At 33.9% G+C, this 16,507-nt stretch overlaps 1 non-coding gene across 1 annotated transcript; it reads right to left on the reverse strand.

Moving 5' to 3' along the window:
- Positions 1–14,860: 14,860 nt before the first annotated feature.
- Positions 14,861–14,967, reverse strand: LOC141681046 (small nucleolar RNA R71). Its single transcript, XR_012558488.1, has one exon. It is a non-coding gene; the product is annotated as a small nucleolar RNA R71 (small nucleolar RNA).
- Positions 14,968–16,507: the final 1,540 nt, after the last annotated feature.

A 16,507-nucleotide genomic window follows, 5' to 3' on the forward strand; every position in this document is an offset into this window, starting at 1 on the left:
GAGTTGGGTTATGAAATCGTATGGGTATAATAGGATAGTGGTGTTATGTTAAGCGAAATGATTATTTGAATTAGGGTATTTTAACCATGTAGGTCCTAGACGGAAAACCCGAGTATCGACATCGGACTAGGAATGATCTAGTGATTAGATGTCGAGATCAGCGAAGTTCCAATCGAAGGGCCTGAGTGGGGGATCGTATCCAAGATAGAGTACTGGTTGGATGAAAAATCTGAACGTTCAAGTCGAATCAAAGTCAACTAGTAATAGCGATTAAAGCTTATTGAGGCAAGTATTCCTGATTTTTCTTTTTAAATACTGCAATTATTTCTTCATTCCTATTCTAAGTTTAGAATAGTTAAATATTTTACATTTTGCTGTAATTACTCTTAGTATGCACGTTCTTTTCATTATTGTTCCTATAATTCGATTGTTCTATTGAGGAAATACCCATTCTTTCGGGTTATTTGCGAACCCTGAATTGGGATGTTTTGAATTCAAAATGATTTAACATCAAAACACTCTACGGGCTGGATGGTTATTGTGAGGACCAATGATGAGCTGGATCCTATGGGCCGAAAATGGACCGGACCCTTGGGAGATAATGCCTAGGTACTTGAATGGATCTATACGGTTGGGTATAGATCTACACTATATCCTGACTGATCAGCAGGGTATGAGTGTGAACTAGTGTCCAGTCTAATTTGTTATTGATCACCATTAACGACATTCTTTCTCGAAAGTTTTATGATTCCAAAACCGGAAAAAACCCTGATTCTGGAGAAGAATTTGTGAATCCCTTGTCACTTTTTGTTTTATAGTTAGAGACTGGTGACAGCCAACGTTTATTCGCTCAACTCACTCAAATAAATAGAATTGTTTAAAATTGTTTAAGATTTTGTCCGGAAATTTTCCTTTGGTATTAATGTTTGAAACTCAAATTATATACTAGATGGGCATTTTTGGCTCACTCTTGCTTTGTAAATTCTTATTTCTTCCGGAAACAGATACGGTTAAAATGGAATAGCTTTGATAGACAACAGAAGTTAGAGAAATCCCCGCTGCGAGAGGTCGAAGATGTTAGAAGAATATGACAAGAGCATTAGTACAAAGGTATTTACATTTGTATTTTAGTTGTTGTAAGTTGTAGAAGATTAGATTCTTGTTTCATACCATAACTTGTAAACGATCCGGATTCAAGGGGTATTTGAATATTCTTTTATTTTATGTAAAGATTGTTTTGTGACAACAAATCTTGACCCCGGATTTGGGTTGTTACAAGTTGGAATCAGAGCTACAGGTTATTGGTCACTGAAATATAAATATTTGAGAGTAATATAGGAGTGATAGGCCATACAAGATAGGAAAGACCTTAGGCATACTCATGTTAAGTTGAGTTGAGTGTGAATTAGGGTTAGCAGATCCGATATAGAGTTGGTAAGATAGGTATATTGAGTTCTCAGATCCTACAGTAATGAGGTATCGACAGATCGACGGTGGTTGGGTATGTTACCCTATTTTCATGTGGTTTTAAAGAAAATGTGATTAAGTCTTATGAGAACTTCGTGTAAGAGAGGCTAGGTGAGTTTTGAGTACGATTTAACTTAGAATTAAATAGTAGGACGAGCTTCATGTTGGAGGCAACGAGTTGATAAAAGCTGATGAAGAACCAACGTTGCACGTTTTGAAGGCACCACCGTTACGAAAAGGTTTTTATCACGTATCGGGCGCTACGCAAGGAATGGTATCTATCTTATTGGGTATAGGAAAGTCTAGCAAGGAGGTGCGACCCTATCTACAGACAGAACGTCAAATCACATGCGTGGTTGTAAGCATAACGTCACGTATGATGACAAGAATGTTAAAGATAGTACCAGATGTCAGCGTTGAGGCAGAATTGCGAATAAAATAATATACAACGGTAAATGAAGTTTTGCCGACTAATAAATGCGAACGGAATCCAAGGAAAAATAGAAGGCGTACCAAAATGGAGGGACCCTTATATGGTCATTCTTTTAATTAAACATTTCATGGTAAATCATAAAAATAGCAAGTAACTTATATAGTAATGACGACCAAATATTTGATTTCCGAAATTTTAAAATGAGATTTCGGAAAAGATTTCTTAATCAACTTTCAGAGGATATTTGTATAAAATGAGTTTTACAATTTGGTTGTTGAATTACTATTTATGTTCTTGTTATTATAAATAGAAAATGACCTAAAAAGAAGAATGGAATTAGACTTGGAGGACCAAGTAGACCCACTAGTAAGAAGAAAGTTTAAAGTTTTCCGTGAAAGACGAAAGTAAACTTTGTTTAATAAAATCAATAGTTGAATCAGCATGTTAAAATATTATTTACCCAATTTATAAAATTATTAAAATTTAACGAGATTCGTGATTCGAATGGACGAAGGATGATTGAAGGAAATCAAAGAATCTTCTAGATGGTGGAAGAAGAATCATATTTCTATCAACGAAATTGAGGCGTTACGTGATCGATGGTTATTTTATGCGGTATAAATAGAATTTGAAGTAGTGGTTATAAATTTCGCAAGGACGCAATTATGGTCAAATCATTAAAATATTGGATGTGAAGGCATTTCCAGACAACATTCCGAAGCAATAATGTGACATAAACGGTGAATCTTTTATTCGAATGATTCCGGAAGGCATACGTAGATGAAGCGTGGAAGGTGATCAACACTGACATATAGTATGAAAGACTGGCCATCTTGAGTACGAATATGGTTGTCTCAATCACATCTAAATCTTCACTCATTCTTCCTTCAATTTATTGATTTACAGAATCTTCCAACTGTTTGTTGCATTGTTATTCCTTATTCAGTTTTCAATCAAAATCCTATTCACAAACTCTCCTCTTACGTTGAGTCTGTTCTCTGACGATTACAAAAGAAATAGAATAGTCCCATGTGACAGGTAGAATTACGTGTCGAAGGAGGATATGATTGCAAGCCGATAAATGGTGGACATTTGCGAGCAAGGAAGAATGGATACACCGATAACACGGTCGTGGCAAAGACATCAAGTCAGACAGTTGTTCTTTCTACGGGGATCTCATCAGTACGATAAATTGCGTTAACACGATGCATTTCAAATCAGAAGATTTCGACGTAAAATGAATCGTTAGTGAACTGTAATAAATAAATTAATTATAAAATAAGGAAGTAAGGCTATGTACATCAGACAATGCGAACAAGTATCGGGACGACAATTGAAGATCAAGGAAATTATGAACGATGCCTCAGACAGGAGATTAAGACGTGAAGCATCCCTTCATCGCGGGAAGATATTTATCGTGAAGATTCAAGATAGGAGAAATTTTAATTGCAACCGAATTTCGGACGTCTTCTTCAAGGAATTGTGAAGTTCCCTAACTTGAGTAAATAAGTTATGGTGAATTTAATACCCATAACCGGACCAATGACGAAAATTTGATACGGGAACATAAGTGAAGATGAAGTAATGGTGACTCGACTGTGAAACCTTTTAAGAAATAATGAACTGATGATGGAGTTTTCACCCGATTGTGATGATGATAATTAAGACCCTGTGTGGTTATTAAAAGATAAACATAATAGTTAATAAAATTGAGTATGTATCATCAAAGATAGAGGATTGGTGTGACTAGTTGAAGGATGCGGCATCATTCATAAAAGTAACTATATGCAATTAGGTAATGGCAAGAAATAAGTTAAAGAAAATTGTGAAATAAAGTTTTTGAAAAACAGCAGGATAATCTTAAGTTCATTAATAATATTCTATAATATTCTAAAAGAACTAAGAAAAGGTATAATTTTAGTCTGATTAAAAGTAATGCATGCTATGTCAAGACAGTAGTAAATGTGATTATCAGCGTGATGTATTTTGAATTATGTTGAATTGAAGAATATGGTTGATGAAAGTGGATGGATATGATTGTGGATGATCTGGTTGATTGATAGTGTCGTCTTGAGTCCGACTGGTAGTCAATAATATAGGGGAAATGTTGCCCTAATTTTCAGAAGTTACCCTACATTTAAGGATAAAGAAGTATATTGTCGTTCTCGTCAGTACTCCAAATGATTGCGATCTCGGTTCTTGAGAAAGTTGTTATGACCAAATAGACTTTATATAATTGGTCTTTGATTCCAGTTAGCTAGTCAGCACTTGGTTTAAGTGATCAGTTAAAAGAGTTAATTGATCAACTTTACCAACTAATGATCAGTTAAATGGAGATCAATTCCAATTAGATTAAGTCAAATTCTGACATGATTTTCAGATCCAAAATCAAAGCAATTAGCAATTTGGAAGAAGTAATGGCATTAGCAGAAGTGGAAATTTAGTAAAATTAGTGTGATGTTACTACAAGCCTTTGTGAGATTTTATCTAGATGAATACGTCTTTTCAATAGACAAAAGGAATAGAATGTTGTGGGTTCATGCTAGTGAGAAGAATATTTTCAAGAACTGAAGGTTCAAGATAAAGCAAAGAGATTCTATCATCTGTAATAGCATTCCAAGAAAGACTTGCATGTATACCCATATCGAATGACGAGTTAATGGAAGCTACTGTAAATTAGTGGAGAGAACATTTGCAAGAACTGAAGATCCAAGATAAACTAAATAAATATTACCTTCTGTAATAATACTCCATTAAGGACGTGAATGTACATCCGTATCGAATTACGATTGAATAGAAGTTGCTGTGAAGTACTGGGAAACTCCCAAATACAAGTATCCGATGTAAGACAAAGACTGACGAAGTCCGTAGGTGAACTCGAGAAAAAGAAATGTTGATCAGTTGGAGAAAGCCAAATATGCGATCAGTGATGATTTAAATGAGGTTATGAAAATCGCTATCGATGAATTTTAATAATTTTGTTAATAAGAATTTAAATATTATAAATAAAATCCTGCATTCTAGCGTTAACTTCAGAAATGACTTATCTAATAATGAACATATTAATATTATCAAGAAAAATAAATTTCTTGTGTTTAAAAGAGATAATGAATAATGAGAATGGAAAAATAAATAAGAAAAGAAGTTGAATCAAAAGAATGATAAAGAAATTTGATAAAAATGATCCAAGATATAAGCAAGTTATGAACATCAGTTGTGCCAAAACTAATAGTAGAATGAAGTGAAATGTCGATAATTGGAAATAACAATTCGTTCCAAAGATGCGTGTAACCAGGAAAGATTAAACAAAGGTATTAATTGCGAACTGTGAGAGAAGAACGTTACAATGAATCTCATGTCAGAATTCTTTAAAATTAAAGTGAAGTCCAGGAGGTTCGAACGAATGATTTACCAAGGTTACCTCGGAGAATGAGGTAAGAATTTCTAGTCGGTTACTGCACAAAGTCAAGCTGGTGTCAAAAGCCCTGTATCGTATAACTCAATAGGAATGAAATAATGAGTAAAGGAAAACTTCAGAAATGTGGAATGAAAGAATAATGAAATAAAGTGTGTTTTGCACTGTGCACAAAAGTAATCATGGAAAAAGAGAATGGAGGTATGAAGTTACGCGTCGATTATCAGAAATTGTAAGTCTGAAGATTAAATAAACATAATATACCATGAGTATTTGGATATTGTAATTGTATTTATTGATAACATCCTCGCTAATTCAAGGATTAAGGAAGACCAAGTTGAACGCCTGAAGATATGCATGTGAAGGGTTGGAAAGTAGCAGCTGCATTCTCAGCTACGAAAGTATGAATTCTAGTTATAATTAATTATGAGCTCCAGTTGTGTGGTTAACTACCAAACAGGAAAGGTCCATTTAAGGACAGATGTCTTGAGTAGAAAAGAAAGAGTGAATAACATTAGGATTACCGGGGAACGAGTAAAGGAATTTGAAAAGTTAGAAATTGAAGAACAGGTTTGATCCGGCTTCTGGGTTATACTGATACATACTTTGTTGCTAGGTATCAAAGGTGGTATTAATATAGATGATTGATGTTGACTTCAGTATGGAATGATGTGAGCATCAAAGTTCATAATGATATCTAATTTGATATGACAACAAAATGAGTACTAGTACCAAGAGTTCGGGTTTGAATAAAGTTATGATTCATTCCATTTCAAATTAATATTTCCTTTCATATAGTAAAAGATTCTCGCTCGATGAATATACCTGATAGTGATTGAAAATAAATTGAAGTGTACTACAAAGTGGTGAGTTAAATGCAATTATCGATATTTTCCTTTAATTTTTAGTTTTTGAATAGATTTAGAACATCTCGAAGCATCAGATGCCATGAGTTCAGTATATCAGGCGCAGACGGATGGAAAGTACAAGAGCCCAGCTAAAGGTTTTCAAATATGATTGAAAACGATCATAACTTAGGCTAATCAAACGGAAAGAGACATGAAAAGTAAAGTAGAACAATTAGTGAAAATAGAAATTTCATGAACACGAACTATTAGAATTGGAAATAAAAGAAGGTTAGTGTAAATTAAGTAGTCCTTTGAAATAGTGAGATAAATAAAACGATTGTGAATGAGTTGGCCTTGTTGTTACGGGCAAAATGAGTTTATAAGATGTTCAAATGTATCTGACTAAAAAGAGTAATTTAGCTTTATATGTATAAAATGAAGGTTTAAGTCAGATTGCGTGAGTAACTGATAGATTTGATGACGGTAAGAAACCGTTGAGTTATGATTAAGTTGATGAGAACTGAGAAATTATAAGAGAGATACTTGGAAAACATCATGGTATGTTCCTTAGCATGATTCTGAGGACATAATCCTTTTAAGGGGGGGGGGAGATGTAACGTCTGAGAAATATTATGTAATTATTTTAATCAATAAATAATTATTATGTGATTTTATGTGAATTTTGGTGAATTATTTGATAATTGATATTAATATTTGGATGTTTGTTTCTGATAAAAATTTAGATATTTTAATCTTTAATTATCCAGAATAAAATATAGAGTGTTTTGGTATTTTTCTGGTAATTTTTGGATTGTCATATAATTTTATAAGGATTTATATAATTAATAATGATTATTTCATGTAATTGTAAAATTACTTTTTAGAACCAGAAATCGTCCCACTTCAATCATTTTTATGTTTTTACAACCCGAAACTCTTCCGAAAACTCTTTCCTAACCTAATCTGGTAATTCTGAACAATTTTCATGTTTTGACTTTTTCGATCTGCGGTACAGTTTGACCTGTACGAGTCCCTGCGTGAAATTTTCGATACGCAAATCATTTTATAGATCGATAAACTCCATATTTTCAAAAGGCGAGATATTATCACTTTATTTTAGTATAAAGTGTTTTATAGGAAGCTGTATTTTGATAATTATCCAATTCTGGTATTAAAATCGTATCGTCTTTTTAGTTACGTAGCGGCTAAGTAACCTATTTTTTGGATCCGATATGTAAGTCTAATTATTGAATTATTCAGTAAATAAAATATCCAATGAGTCTAGCAGTTGTGTTTTGCTTTATTATTAATTGTGTGTGATTTTTTGGGTACAGAGACTAATCGTATAATTAATTATTGAATCGTACGAATTGTTTTGCTTTTAAAATGATTTTTTTTATTGATTTGAATATTTATTCTCATAAATGTTAAAATTGTTTCAAAAATTATTTTTATGCTTTTATAATTTCAATGTTTATTTTTAATAGTTTTAAAATTCATAAATCAATATTTTATCAATTATTTATCTTTAATTGATTTTCTGATTGCGTTTAATTGTAAAATCAGTATTTAATTCCAGAATGTTTCAAAAATCACAAAAAAATTATTTTATTAAGTTTGGAATATTTCGAGAATTTTAAAATTTGTTCGAAGATTTTTGGGATTTATTTTACCTGCGTGTCGACCCGTTTAATTGATAAATACGGGAATGAATTCCGTTTCAAAAATTGTTTTAAAATTTACAAAAATTTTATTTTGTTAGTTTTATTTGATTCGAGAGTTTTGAAATATATTTGGAGTTATTTCAATCTATGTTACCCACGTATTGTATCGTTAAAATAATTAAATTGCAGATTAGACATACATTAGTCGCGGGATTGTATTGAAATTGATAATTAAATAAAAAAAAGGGGGGCGGTGGGAAGTCTTGTTCGGGTTTGATCCGTCTTCCTCTTCTGTGTTCTTTGCCTCTCGTCTCTCTCAATCTCACCCTCTCTCGATTCCATCCTTCTCCTCCCTTCTTCCACCTTCGTTTTCTTTCTTTTCTTTCTCGATTTCCCCTGTTTCCCTGTTCTTCCGCCGCCGCGATATTTTTCCGGTCAGCTGCTTTATGTTTTTCCGGCTGCTTCTGTTCCGGTTTGCAGTCTACTCATTTCTTCGCTGTTGTTTATGTATATACCTATGTGATTGTATATATATATGCTTCGTGTGTGTGTGTGTGGCCGATGTTTCGAACGTATTGCTCCCTGTTTCCGGTTGATTGTCTGGCTGTTTGTTCCGTTCTTTTCATTTCTGCGCGTATGGCGCGTGTGACTGTAGGCTTGATTATAATATTAATTTTATTTATTTATTTATTTTTCTGCAGGGTAATTATTTTGAATAAGTATTCGTGAAATAAAAATGAATTCGATGCAGAAAAATAATAATAGTAATAATCGGTGGAATTCGCGTAGGAGGTCCGGTAATCGGAAACCTGCGAATTTTTCCGTCGTCGGTAATGAGCCTCAACGAGCCGACGATTGACTGTGATGACGCGGTTCTGAGTCCTAATATTTTAAAATAAATCATTTAGTTCATAAAGTTATTTTCAAAACGAAAATATTTAATGAAAATGTAAAAGTTGTATCGAGGATTGAAATGCATAATTGGAGTGGTGTTGGGAATTGTAGAATTGCGATTGTGTTGTTGTGTTGGATGATTGTGATGGTTGTTGATTGGGATTGACGTCGAACTGATTCGACGGGTAGGCCGAAAAACAAAGGAAACGCTGCCCGATTTTCGGGAAATTAATTCCGAAAATACGAGATCGTAACCTGTGATTATCGGAGACGTCGAACGAAGAAATATAATTATATTATGCAGATCCTAATTATATGTTGTGACATGATATTTTATAAATAATCAATTACCTTACTATTTTGAAACCAACGAGTATACGTATTTTCCGAAAATAAATACTGAACCGAGTTTTGAAGATGCGAACCTTAATTGCTATGTGTAGTTCAATAATACATATAAATATGAGTTGGGTTATAAAATCGTATGGGTAGAATAGGATAGTGGTGTTATGTTAAGTGAAACAATTATCTGAATTAGGGTATTTGAACCCTGTAGGTCCTAGACGGAAAACCCGAGTATCGACATCAGACTAGGAATGATCTAGTGATTAGATGTCGAGATCAGCGAAGTTTCAATCGAAGGGCCTGAGTGCGGGATCGTATCCAAGATAGAGTAATGGTTGGATGAAAAAGCCGAACGTTCAAGTCGAACCAAAGTCAACTAGTAATAGCAATTAAAGCTTATTGAGGCAAGTATTCCTGATTTTTCTATTTAAATACTGCAATTATTTCTTCATTCCTATTCTAAGTTCAGAATAGTTAAATATTTTACATTTCGCTGTAATTACTCTTAGTATCCATGTTCTTTTCATTATTGTTCCTATAATTCGATTGTTCTCTTGAGAAAATACCCATTCTTTTGGGTTATTTGTGAACTCTGAATTGGGATGTTTTGAATTCAAAATGATTTGACATCAAAACACTCTATGGGCAGGATGGTTATTCTGAGGACCAGAGATGAGCTGGATCCTATCTGCCGGGAATGGACCGGACCCTTGGGTGATAATGCCTAGGTACCTGAATGGATCTATATGGTTGGGTATAGATCTACAATGTATACTGACTCATCAGCAGGGTATGAGTGTGAACTAGTGTCCAGTCTAATTTGTTGTTGATCGCCATTAACGGTATTCTTTCTCGAAAGTTTTATGATTCCAAAAACCGGACAAAACCCTGATTCTGGAGAAGAATTTGGGAATCGCTTGTCACTTTTGGATTTATAGTTAGAGACTGCTGACAGACAACATTTATTCGCTCAACTCACTCAAATAAATAGAATTATTTAAAGATTTTTTCCGGAAATTTTCCTTTGGTATTAATGTTTGAAACGTAAATTATATACTTGCTGGGCATTTTTGGCTCACTCTTGCTTTGAAAATTCATATTTCTTCCAGAAACAGATAAGGTTAAAAGTGAACAGCTTTGATAGACAACAGAAGTTAGAGAAATCCCCGCTGCGAATCCTATCTGTCGGGAATGGACCGGACCCTTGGGTGATAATGCCTAGGTACCTGAATGGATCTATACGGTTGGGTATAGATCTATAATGTATACTGATTGATCAGCATGGTATGCGTGTGAACTAGTGTCCAGTCTAATTTGTTGTTGATCGCCATTAACGACATTCTTTCTCGAAAGTTTTATGATTCCAAAAACCGGACAAAACCCTGATTCTGGAGAAGAATTTGGGAATCGCTTATCACTTTTGGATTTATAGTTAGAGACTGGTGACAGCCAACATTTATTCGCTCAACTCACTCAAATAAATAGAATTGTTTAAAGATTTTTTCCGGAAATTTTCCTTTGGTATTAATGTTTGAAACACAAATTATATACTTGCTGGGCATTTTTGGCTCACTCTTGCTTTGAAAATTCATATTTCTTCCAGAAACAGATAAGGTTAAAAGTGAACAGCTTTGATAGACAACAGAAGTTAGAGAAATCCCCGCTGCGAGAGGTCAAAGATGTTAAAAGAATATGACAAGAGCATTAGTACAAAGGTATTTACATTTGTATTTTAGTTGTTATAAGTTGTAGAAGATTAGATTCTTATTTCATACCAAAACCTGTAAACGATCCGGATTCAAGGGGTATTTGAATATTCTTTTACTTTATGTAAAGATTGTTTTGTGACAACAAATCTTGACCCCGGATTTGGGTTGTTACAGTTACCCCCGCACATGGAACACATTCATAATGTTTTTCACGTCTCGATGCTTAAGAGATATAATTCAGATTCTAAGCATGTAATCGAGTATGAGCCGATAGAACTTCAGGCAGATTTATCATATGTAGAAAATCCAATAGAGGTTCTAGAAAAGAGAGAAAAGGTATTGAGAAATAAAGTGGTGAATTTGGTAAGAGTATTTTGGAGAAACCCAAAGGGTGAAGAGTCAAGATGGGAGTTAGAAAGCGATATGCGAGAAAAGTACCCTCAGTTGTTTACTTAGGAGATTCTGAGGACATAATCATTTTAAGGGGGAATGATGTAATATCCGGGATATCACGTGTAATTATTTTTATCAATAAATGATTATTATGTGATTATTATGTGAATTTTGGTGAATTATATGTTGATTAATAATAATATTTAGATTTTTATATGTGACGGGATATGAGTATGTTAATTATAATATGTCCAGAATAAAATATAGATAAGTGTGGTATTTTTCTGGTAATTTTTGGAGTGTTATATGACTTTATATTAATTTATGAATTTATTAATTATTTTCTGAATATTTAAAAAATTATTTTATAAAGCCGGGAATCGTCCAACCTCAACCGTTTTTACATTTTTTCAACCTGAAACTCGTCCGAAAACTCCTTCCTAACCTAATCTGGTAATTCCGGACATTTTCCGTGTTTCGACTTTTTCGATCCGGATTAAGGTTTGACCCGTACGCCTCCTGGCATACAATTTTCGTTACGATAATTATATCGATATATCAACAAAACCCGTATTCTCGAAAGACGGGATTATATTATATTATTTTCGTATAAAGTGTTTTATAGAAAGCCCGGTTAGGATAATTATCCAATACGAGTATTAAATCAGATTGTTTTCGCAGTTACTTAGGTACTAACTAACTAATTTATCGATCCAAAATGATCCAACATGAACCAATATTCCATAAATATATATAGCCCTTTTATTATTACATTTTATTTGTAAAATCTTAATCGATCAGTAAACATATAATAAATACAAAGAAAAACCCTAAATACGTTACGTTCTTGAGAATCAATTGTACAAACGAAGGCGTTATCCAACTCCGATTCGGTCGGGAAATATATCAAAACGAAGATCTCGAAAAACTCTTTCTGAATCAATCATTTGTTTTGTGCAGAAATCAAGTTATTTTTCTTATTTAATTAATTTATTTCAACTTATTTATAGATTAAATTATGAAAATTTGTTCTTGATGTTGTTGATATGATTTGATGATTCCATCGTGTAGATAATATTTTTCTAGTCATTTTGGTATATTGTACTTCAAATTTGGAGTTCAATAACATATATAAATTGATGTTTAATTCTGGAAAATCAAAATTAGGGTTTTAATACTTTGAATGTTCTAAATCGAATTTGGGGGTTTTATTATTAATGATTTTGGGTTCGATTGAGTGACACCAATGGATAGGTCGTGCAAAACCCAGTAAATTCATGTGCTTGGTTGTGATAGAGGGTCCCAGAATCGACTCGCCGGAGTCGAGAACATGACGGCAGCGTAAAACGTCGGCCGGTTTTCCGGTCACCAGCGTTATGGTTTGTCAATTCTGATTCCAAAGAAGTACTCTTGACATCAAGTAAAATAAACCTTGTGAATTTGGGCCTGTTCTGGAGTGTTTTGGGGCCGCCAGAAAAGCTCCATGGAGTTCCGGCCGGCGAAGTGTTAGAGGCAGGGGGTGACTGTAACAATTACAGTTTAATACCCTAATTTTTATAAAACTTGCATTTTTATAACTCGGTTTTAAAATCTGTTAAAAATCAGATTTCAGTTTTTAAAAATTTTAAAAATCAGATTTCTGATTTATTGTTTTCAGAAAATATACTTTCTTTTTATAGTATTTTCTAAAATTTATTTTTAGTTATTTTTAAATTCCAAAATTCAGTATTTAATTTCTGAAAAATTATTTTTAAGTTAAAAATAAATCTTAATTAATTAATTAATTTAATTTAATAATTAACTATTTAATTAGTCAATTAATTTAAATATTAATTGATTAATTAATTTAATTAGTTATTAATTAATTTTAATTGATTATTTAATTAGGATTAATCATTTATTTGGATTTAAAAATCCTGAAAAATAGATTCGAGCTTTAAAATATCATTAAAATTATTTTCAAGACTCGATAATTATTAGAAAATTATTTTAGATTCAGATTCGGGTATTCAAACCCTGTTATTTAATTATAAAATAATTGGAGACCCGTTTTAAATCCAAAAAATGTTCAAAAATTCATATTAAATACTTGGAAAATCATTTTAACCTCGAATCTTCTTTGAATAATTATTTTAATTGAATATCTTATGTGCTACGTGTTATATGTGATCTGATTGATGCATAATATGACTATACGTGCATTGTTTGACTATTTTTGCTATAACTTTCAATTCGTACGTCGGATTTGGGTGAAACGAAGGGTAGTTAGAAGCTTGTAACGAATAGAATGAGATGAGAATGAGTATTGATAAATACATGTGATGTTTAATAGAAGAAGCGAGATGTAGAAAGGGAAAGCAAGTGATTGACGAGTGAAAACTAATTTTCAAGTGCTAGAAAGTAAAAGCGGATTGATAAGGCAAGTATCCCTGAACTTTCTCGTTATATTACAAACACTTCTGAATTATTTTCATTATATTGAAATAATTCCAAACAAATCATATTCTATATTGCAAGTACTTTGAAGTACTTAGTCCTAAACCCTGATTTTTATTAATCTTGATCCATAAGCATGATTCTTCATAAACCATTGATTGTTGAATTCTTAGATAAAAACCACACCTATACGATACTACTCCATATATACATATCTACCATATACTTATTCTTGATACGAGATTGCTTAACATACCAACCCTTATATCTTCTGTAACAGAAGACCAATTCTTGTAACTCTTGAACCCTTGGGTCTTCTGATTTCTGATTCTTTCCTTGATTAAAACCCAACCTTTATGATTTCCTTGTTATTTCATAGAATTACTGATCATCCTATGCTTCAAGATAAATGTTGTTTATGATTCAACTATTGATTTACATTGCTTATCATATTTTGATTCTAGAATTGGATTGTTTTTAAATATGAACCATATTCGTGGTCAGACCAGATTCGTGGTCATAATAGGCCAATATGTGTCTTGGATCCAGTATATAGAGTAATACTGGGAGCCTTGCTCGGGGTTAGTGTGTGACTAATCAGCAGCCTAACCTTGATTTTTAAAATAAAAGGTGAATATCCAATTCTAATCATTGCTTATCAGTAAACTTGATTCCTTATATCATCTCAATTGATCATTGTCAATCTCAGTGACTGTCATTATGACTTCCTGAGCTAGTTAGCTTACTCTTAAAAATTTGTTTATCTTCTTTTCCAATGAAGAAAGAAACTGGTGGTAGCGAAGATCCCCAGACAAGTGTGCGAGCTAGATATCCAGGTTGAGATGGAATAAGCTAACAGATGATATGTGGCTTAGTTTGTGTTGATAGTTTGTAATAAAGTTTACTTCCGTTGTAAGATAAATAAACTGGGATTTGGAACGTTTGTAATATAAATAAGGTGATAGCTTGTGGGCATATTTTAAACTGCTTCGATCCGTGGATAATGGTAAGTAGGGTCATTGCTATATATTATTATATTCAAAAATAGGTTTAAATATGGTGTGTGTGTGTGTGTGTGTTGTGGTCCCCAAACTTCTAACCCGGGTTTGGAGGGCGTTACACTGAGGCTTTTCCCATTCTCTCTGAGGGATAAAGCTAAGTGCCGGTTGCATTCTCTACCACCAGGTTCTATCACTACTTGGGAGGATCTTGCTCAGAAGTTTCTTACTAAATTCTTCCCTATGACAAAGACAGCTGCAATCAGGAACGCTCTTACTCAATTTGCGCAACAATCGGGAGAATCTTTATGTGAAGCTTGGGAGCGCTACAAGGAGATGCTTAGGAAGTGTACTCATCATGGCATGCCTGATTGGATGTTTATCAATTGATTTTAAAATGGTTTAGGAGCACAGTCCAGACCCATGCTCGATGCAGTATCAGGTGGAGCCTTTTGGGCTAAGAGCTATGATGAAGCTTATGAGCTAATTGAATTGATGGCTGCTAATGAATATCAGAACCCAACTCAGAGACTACCTCAAGGCAAGGTAGCAGGAATTCTGGAGATGGATACAACTACGGCTATAGTTGCTCAGCTAAAGGAGTTAACGATGAAAGTGGATTCTTTGGGTAATTATGGAGTTAATCAGATTATTAGTGTTTGCGAGCTTTGTGCAGGTGCGCATGAGACTGAAGAGTGTGCTATATCTAGTGAATCAGCTCAGTATGTGAGCAACTTTCAGAGGTCGCAACAACCAGTTCTTGCCACTTATCATCCTAATAACCACAATCATCCTAATTTCAGCTGGAGCAACAACCAGAATATGGTACAACGGCCTTATCAGCAGTTTGAAGCGAAGCAATTTAACCCTCCTGGTTTTCAAAAACAGTATACACCAAGACAACAACTCCAACTTTAACAGCAACCGCATGGAAGTGGAGGACAATCTACTAATGAAAAATCTGAATTAGATGAGTTGAGGCTTATGTGCAAAAGCCAAGCAGTTTCTATCAAGACTCTAGAGAATCAAATAGGGAAAATTGCCAATGCTTTGTTGAACCGTCAACCAGGAACTCTTCCTAGTGATACAGAAGTTAATCCGGGCAAGAGGGAAGTCAAAGAGTAGTTGTAGGCAATCACATTAAGGTCTGGAAAGATTGCGAGCCTCCAAATTCAGCAAGATGAAGATTCTGAAGATTATGTTCAGAATGCAGGTGCATCTGCATCTTTCCAATTCCAGAAAATGAGATTGTAGCTGAAAAAGTTGTGTCAAAGGATGGCGAGGTGGAATCGAAGAAGAAAGCTGTTGAAAGCAATCCTCGTAAAGATAATACAGGGGATAAACAGGTCTACCCACCTCCGCCATATCCTAAAAGACTCCAGAAGCAGAAGTTCAATAAGTAATTTGCCAAATTTTTGGAAGTTTTCAAGAAGTTGCACATTAACATACCTTTTACTTAAGGTCTAGAACAGGTGCCGAGCTACGCTAACTTCATATAGGGTATTTAATATCGGAAGCTAAAACTTGAGGAGATGGAAACCGTTGCTCTAACGGAAGAGTACAGTGTTGTGTTGCAACATAAATTATCTCCTAAGCTTAAAGATCCAGAAAGCTTCACGATACCTTGCACCATTGGCAATCTGTCGTTCGACAAATGTTTGTGTGACTTGGGAGCTTGCATCAATCTGATGCCCTTGTCCGTTTTCAAGAAACTTGCTCTACCTGATCCAAAACCCGTGAACATGTCTTTGCAACTGGCTGACCGTTCCATCACTTATTCGCGAGGAGTAGTGGAGGATCTCTTGGTTAAGGTGGATAAACTCATCTTCCCTGCCAATTTTGTCATTTTAGACTTTGAGGAGGATAAGAAGATTCTCATTATCTTGGGAAGACCGTTCTTAGCAA

This window comes from Apium graveolens, chromosome 8 (genome assembly GCF_009905375.1).
Source record: "Apium graveolens cultivar Ventura chromosome 8, ASM990537v1, whole genome shotgun sequence".
Classification (NCBI taxonomy): domain Eukaryota; kingdom Viridiplantae; phylum Streptophyta; class Magnoliopsida; order Apiales; family Apiaceae; genus Apium; species Apium graveolens.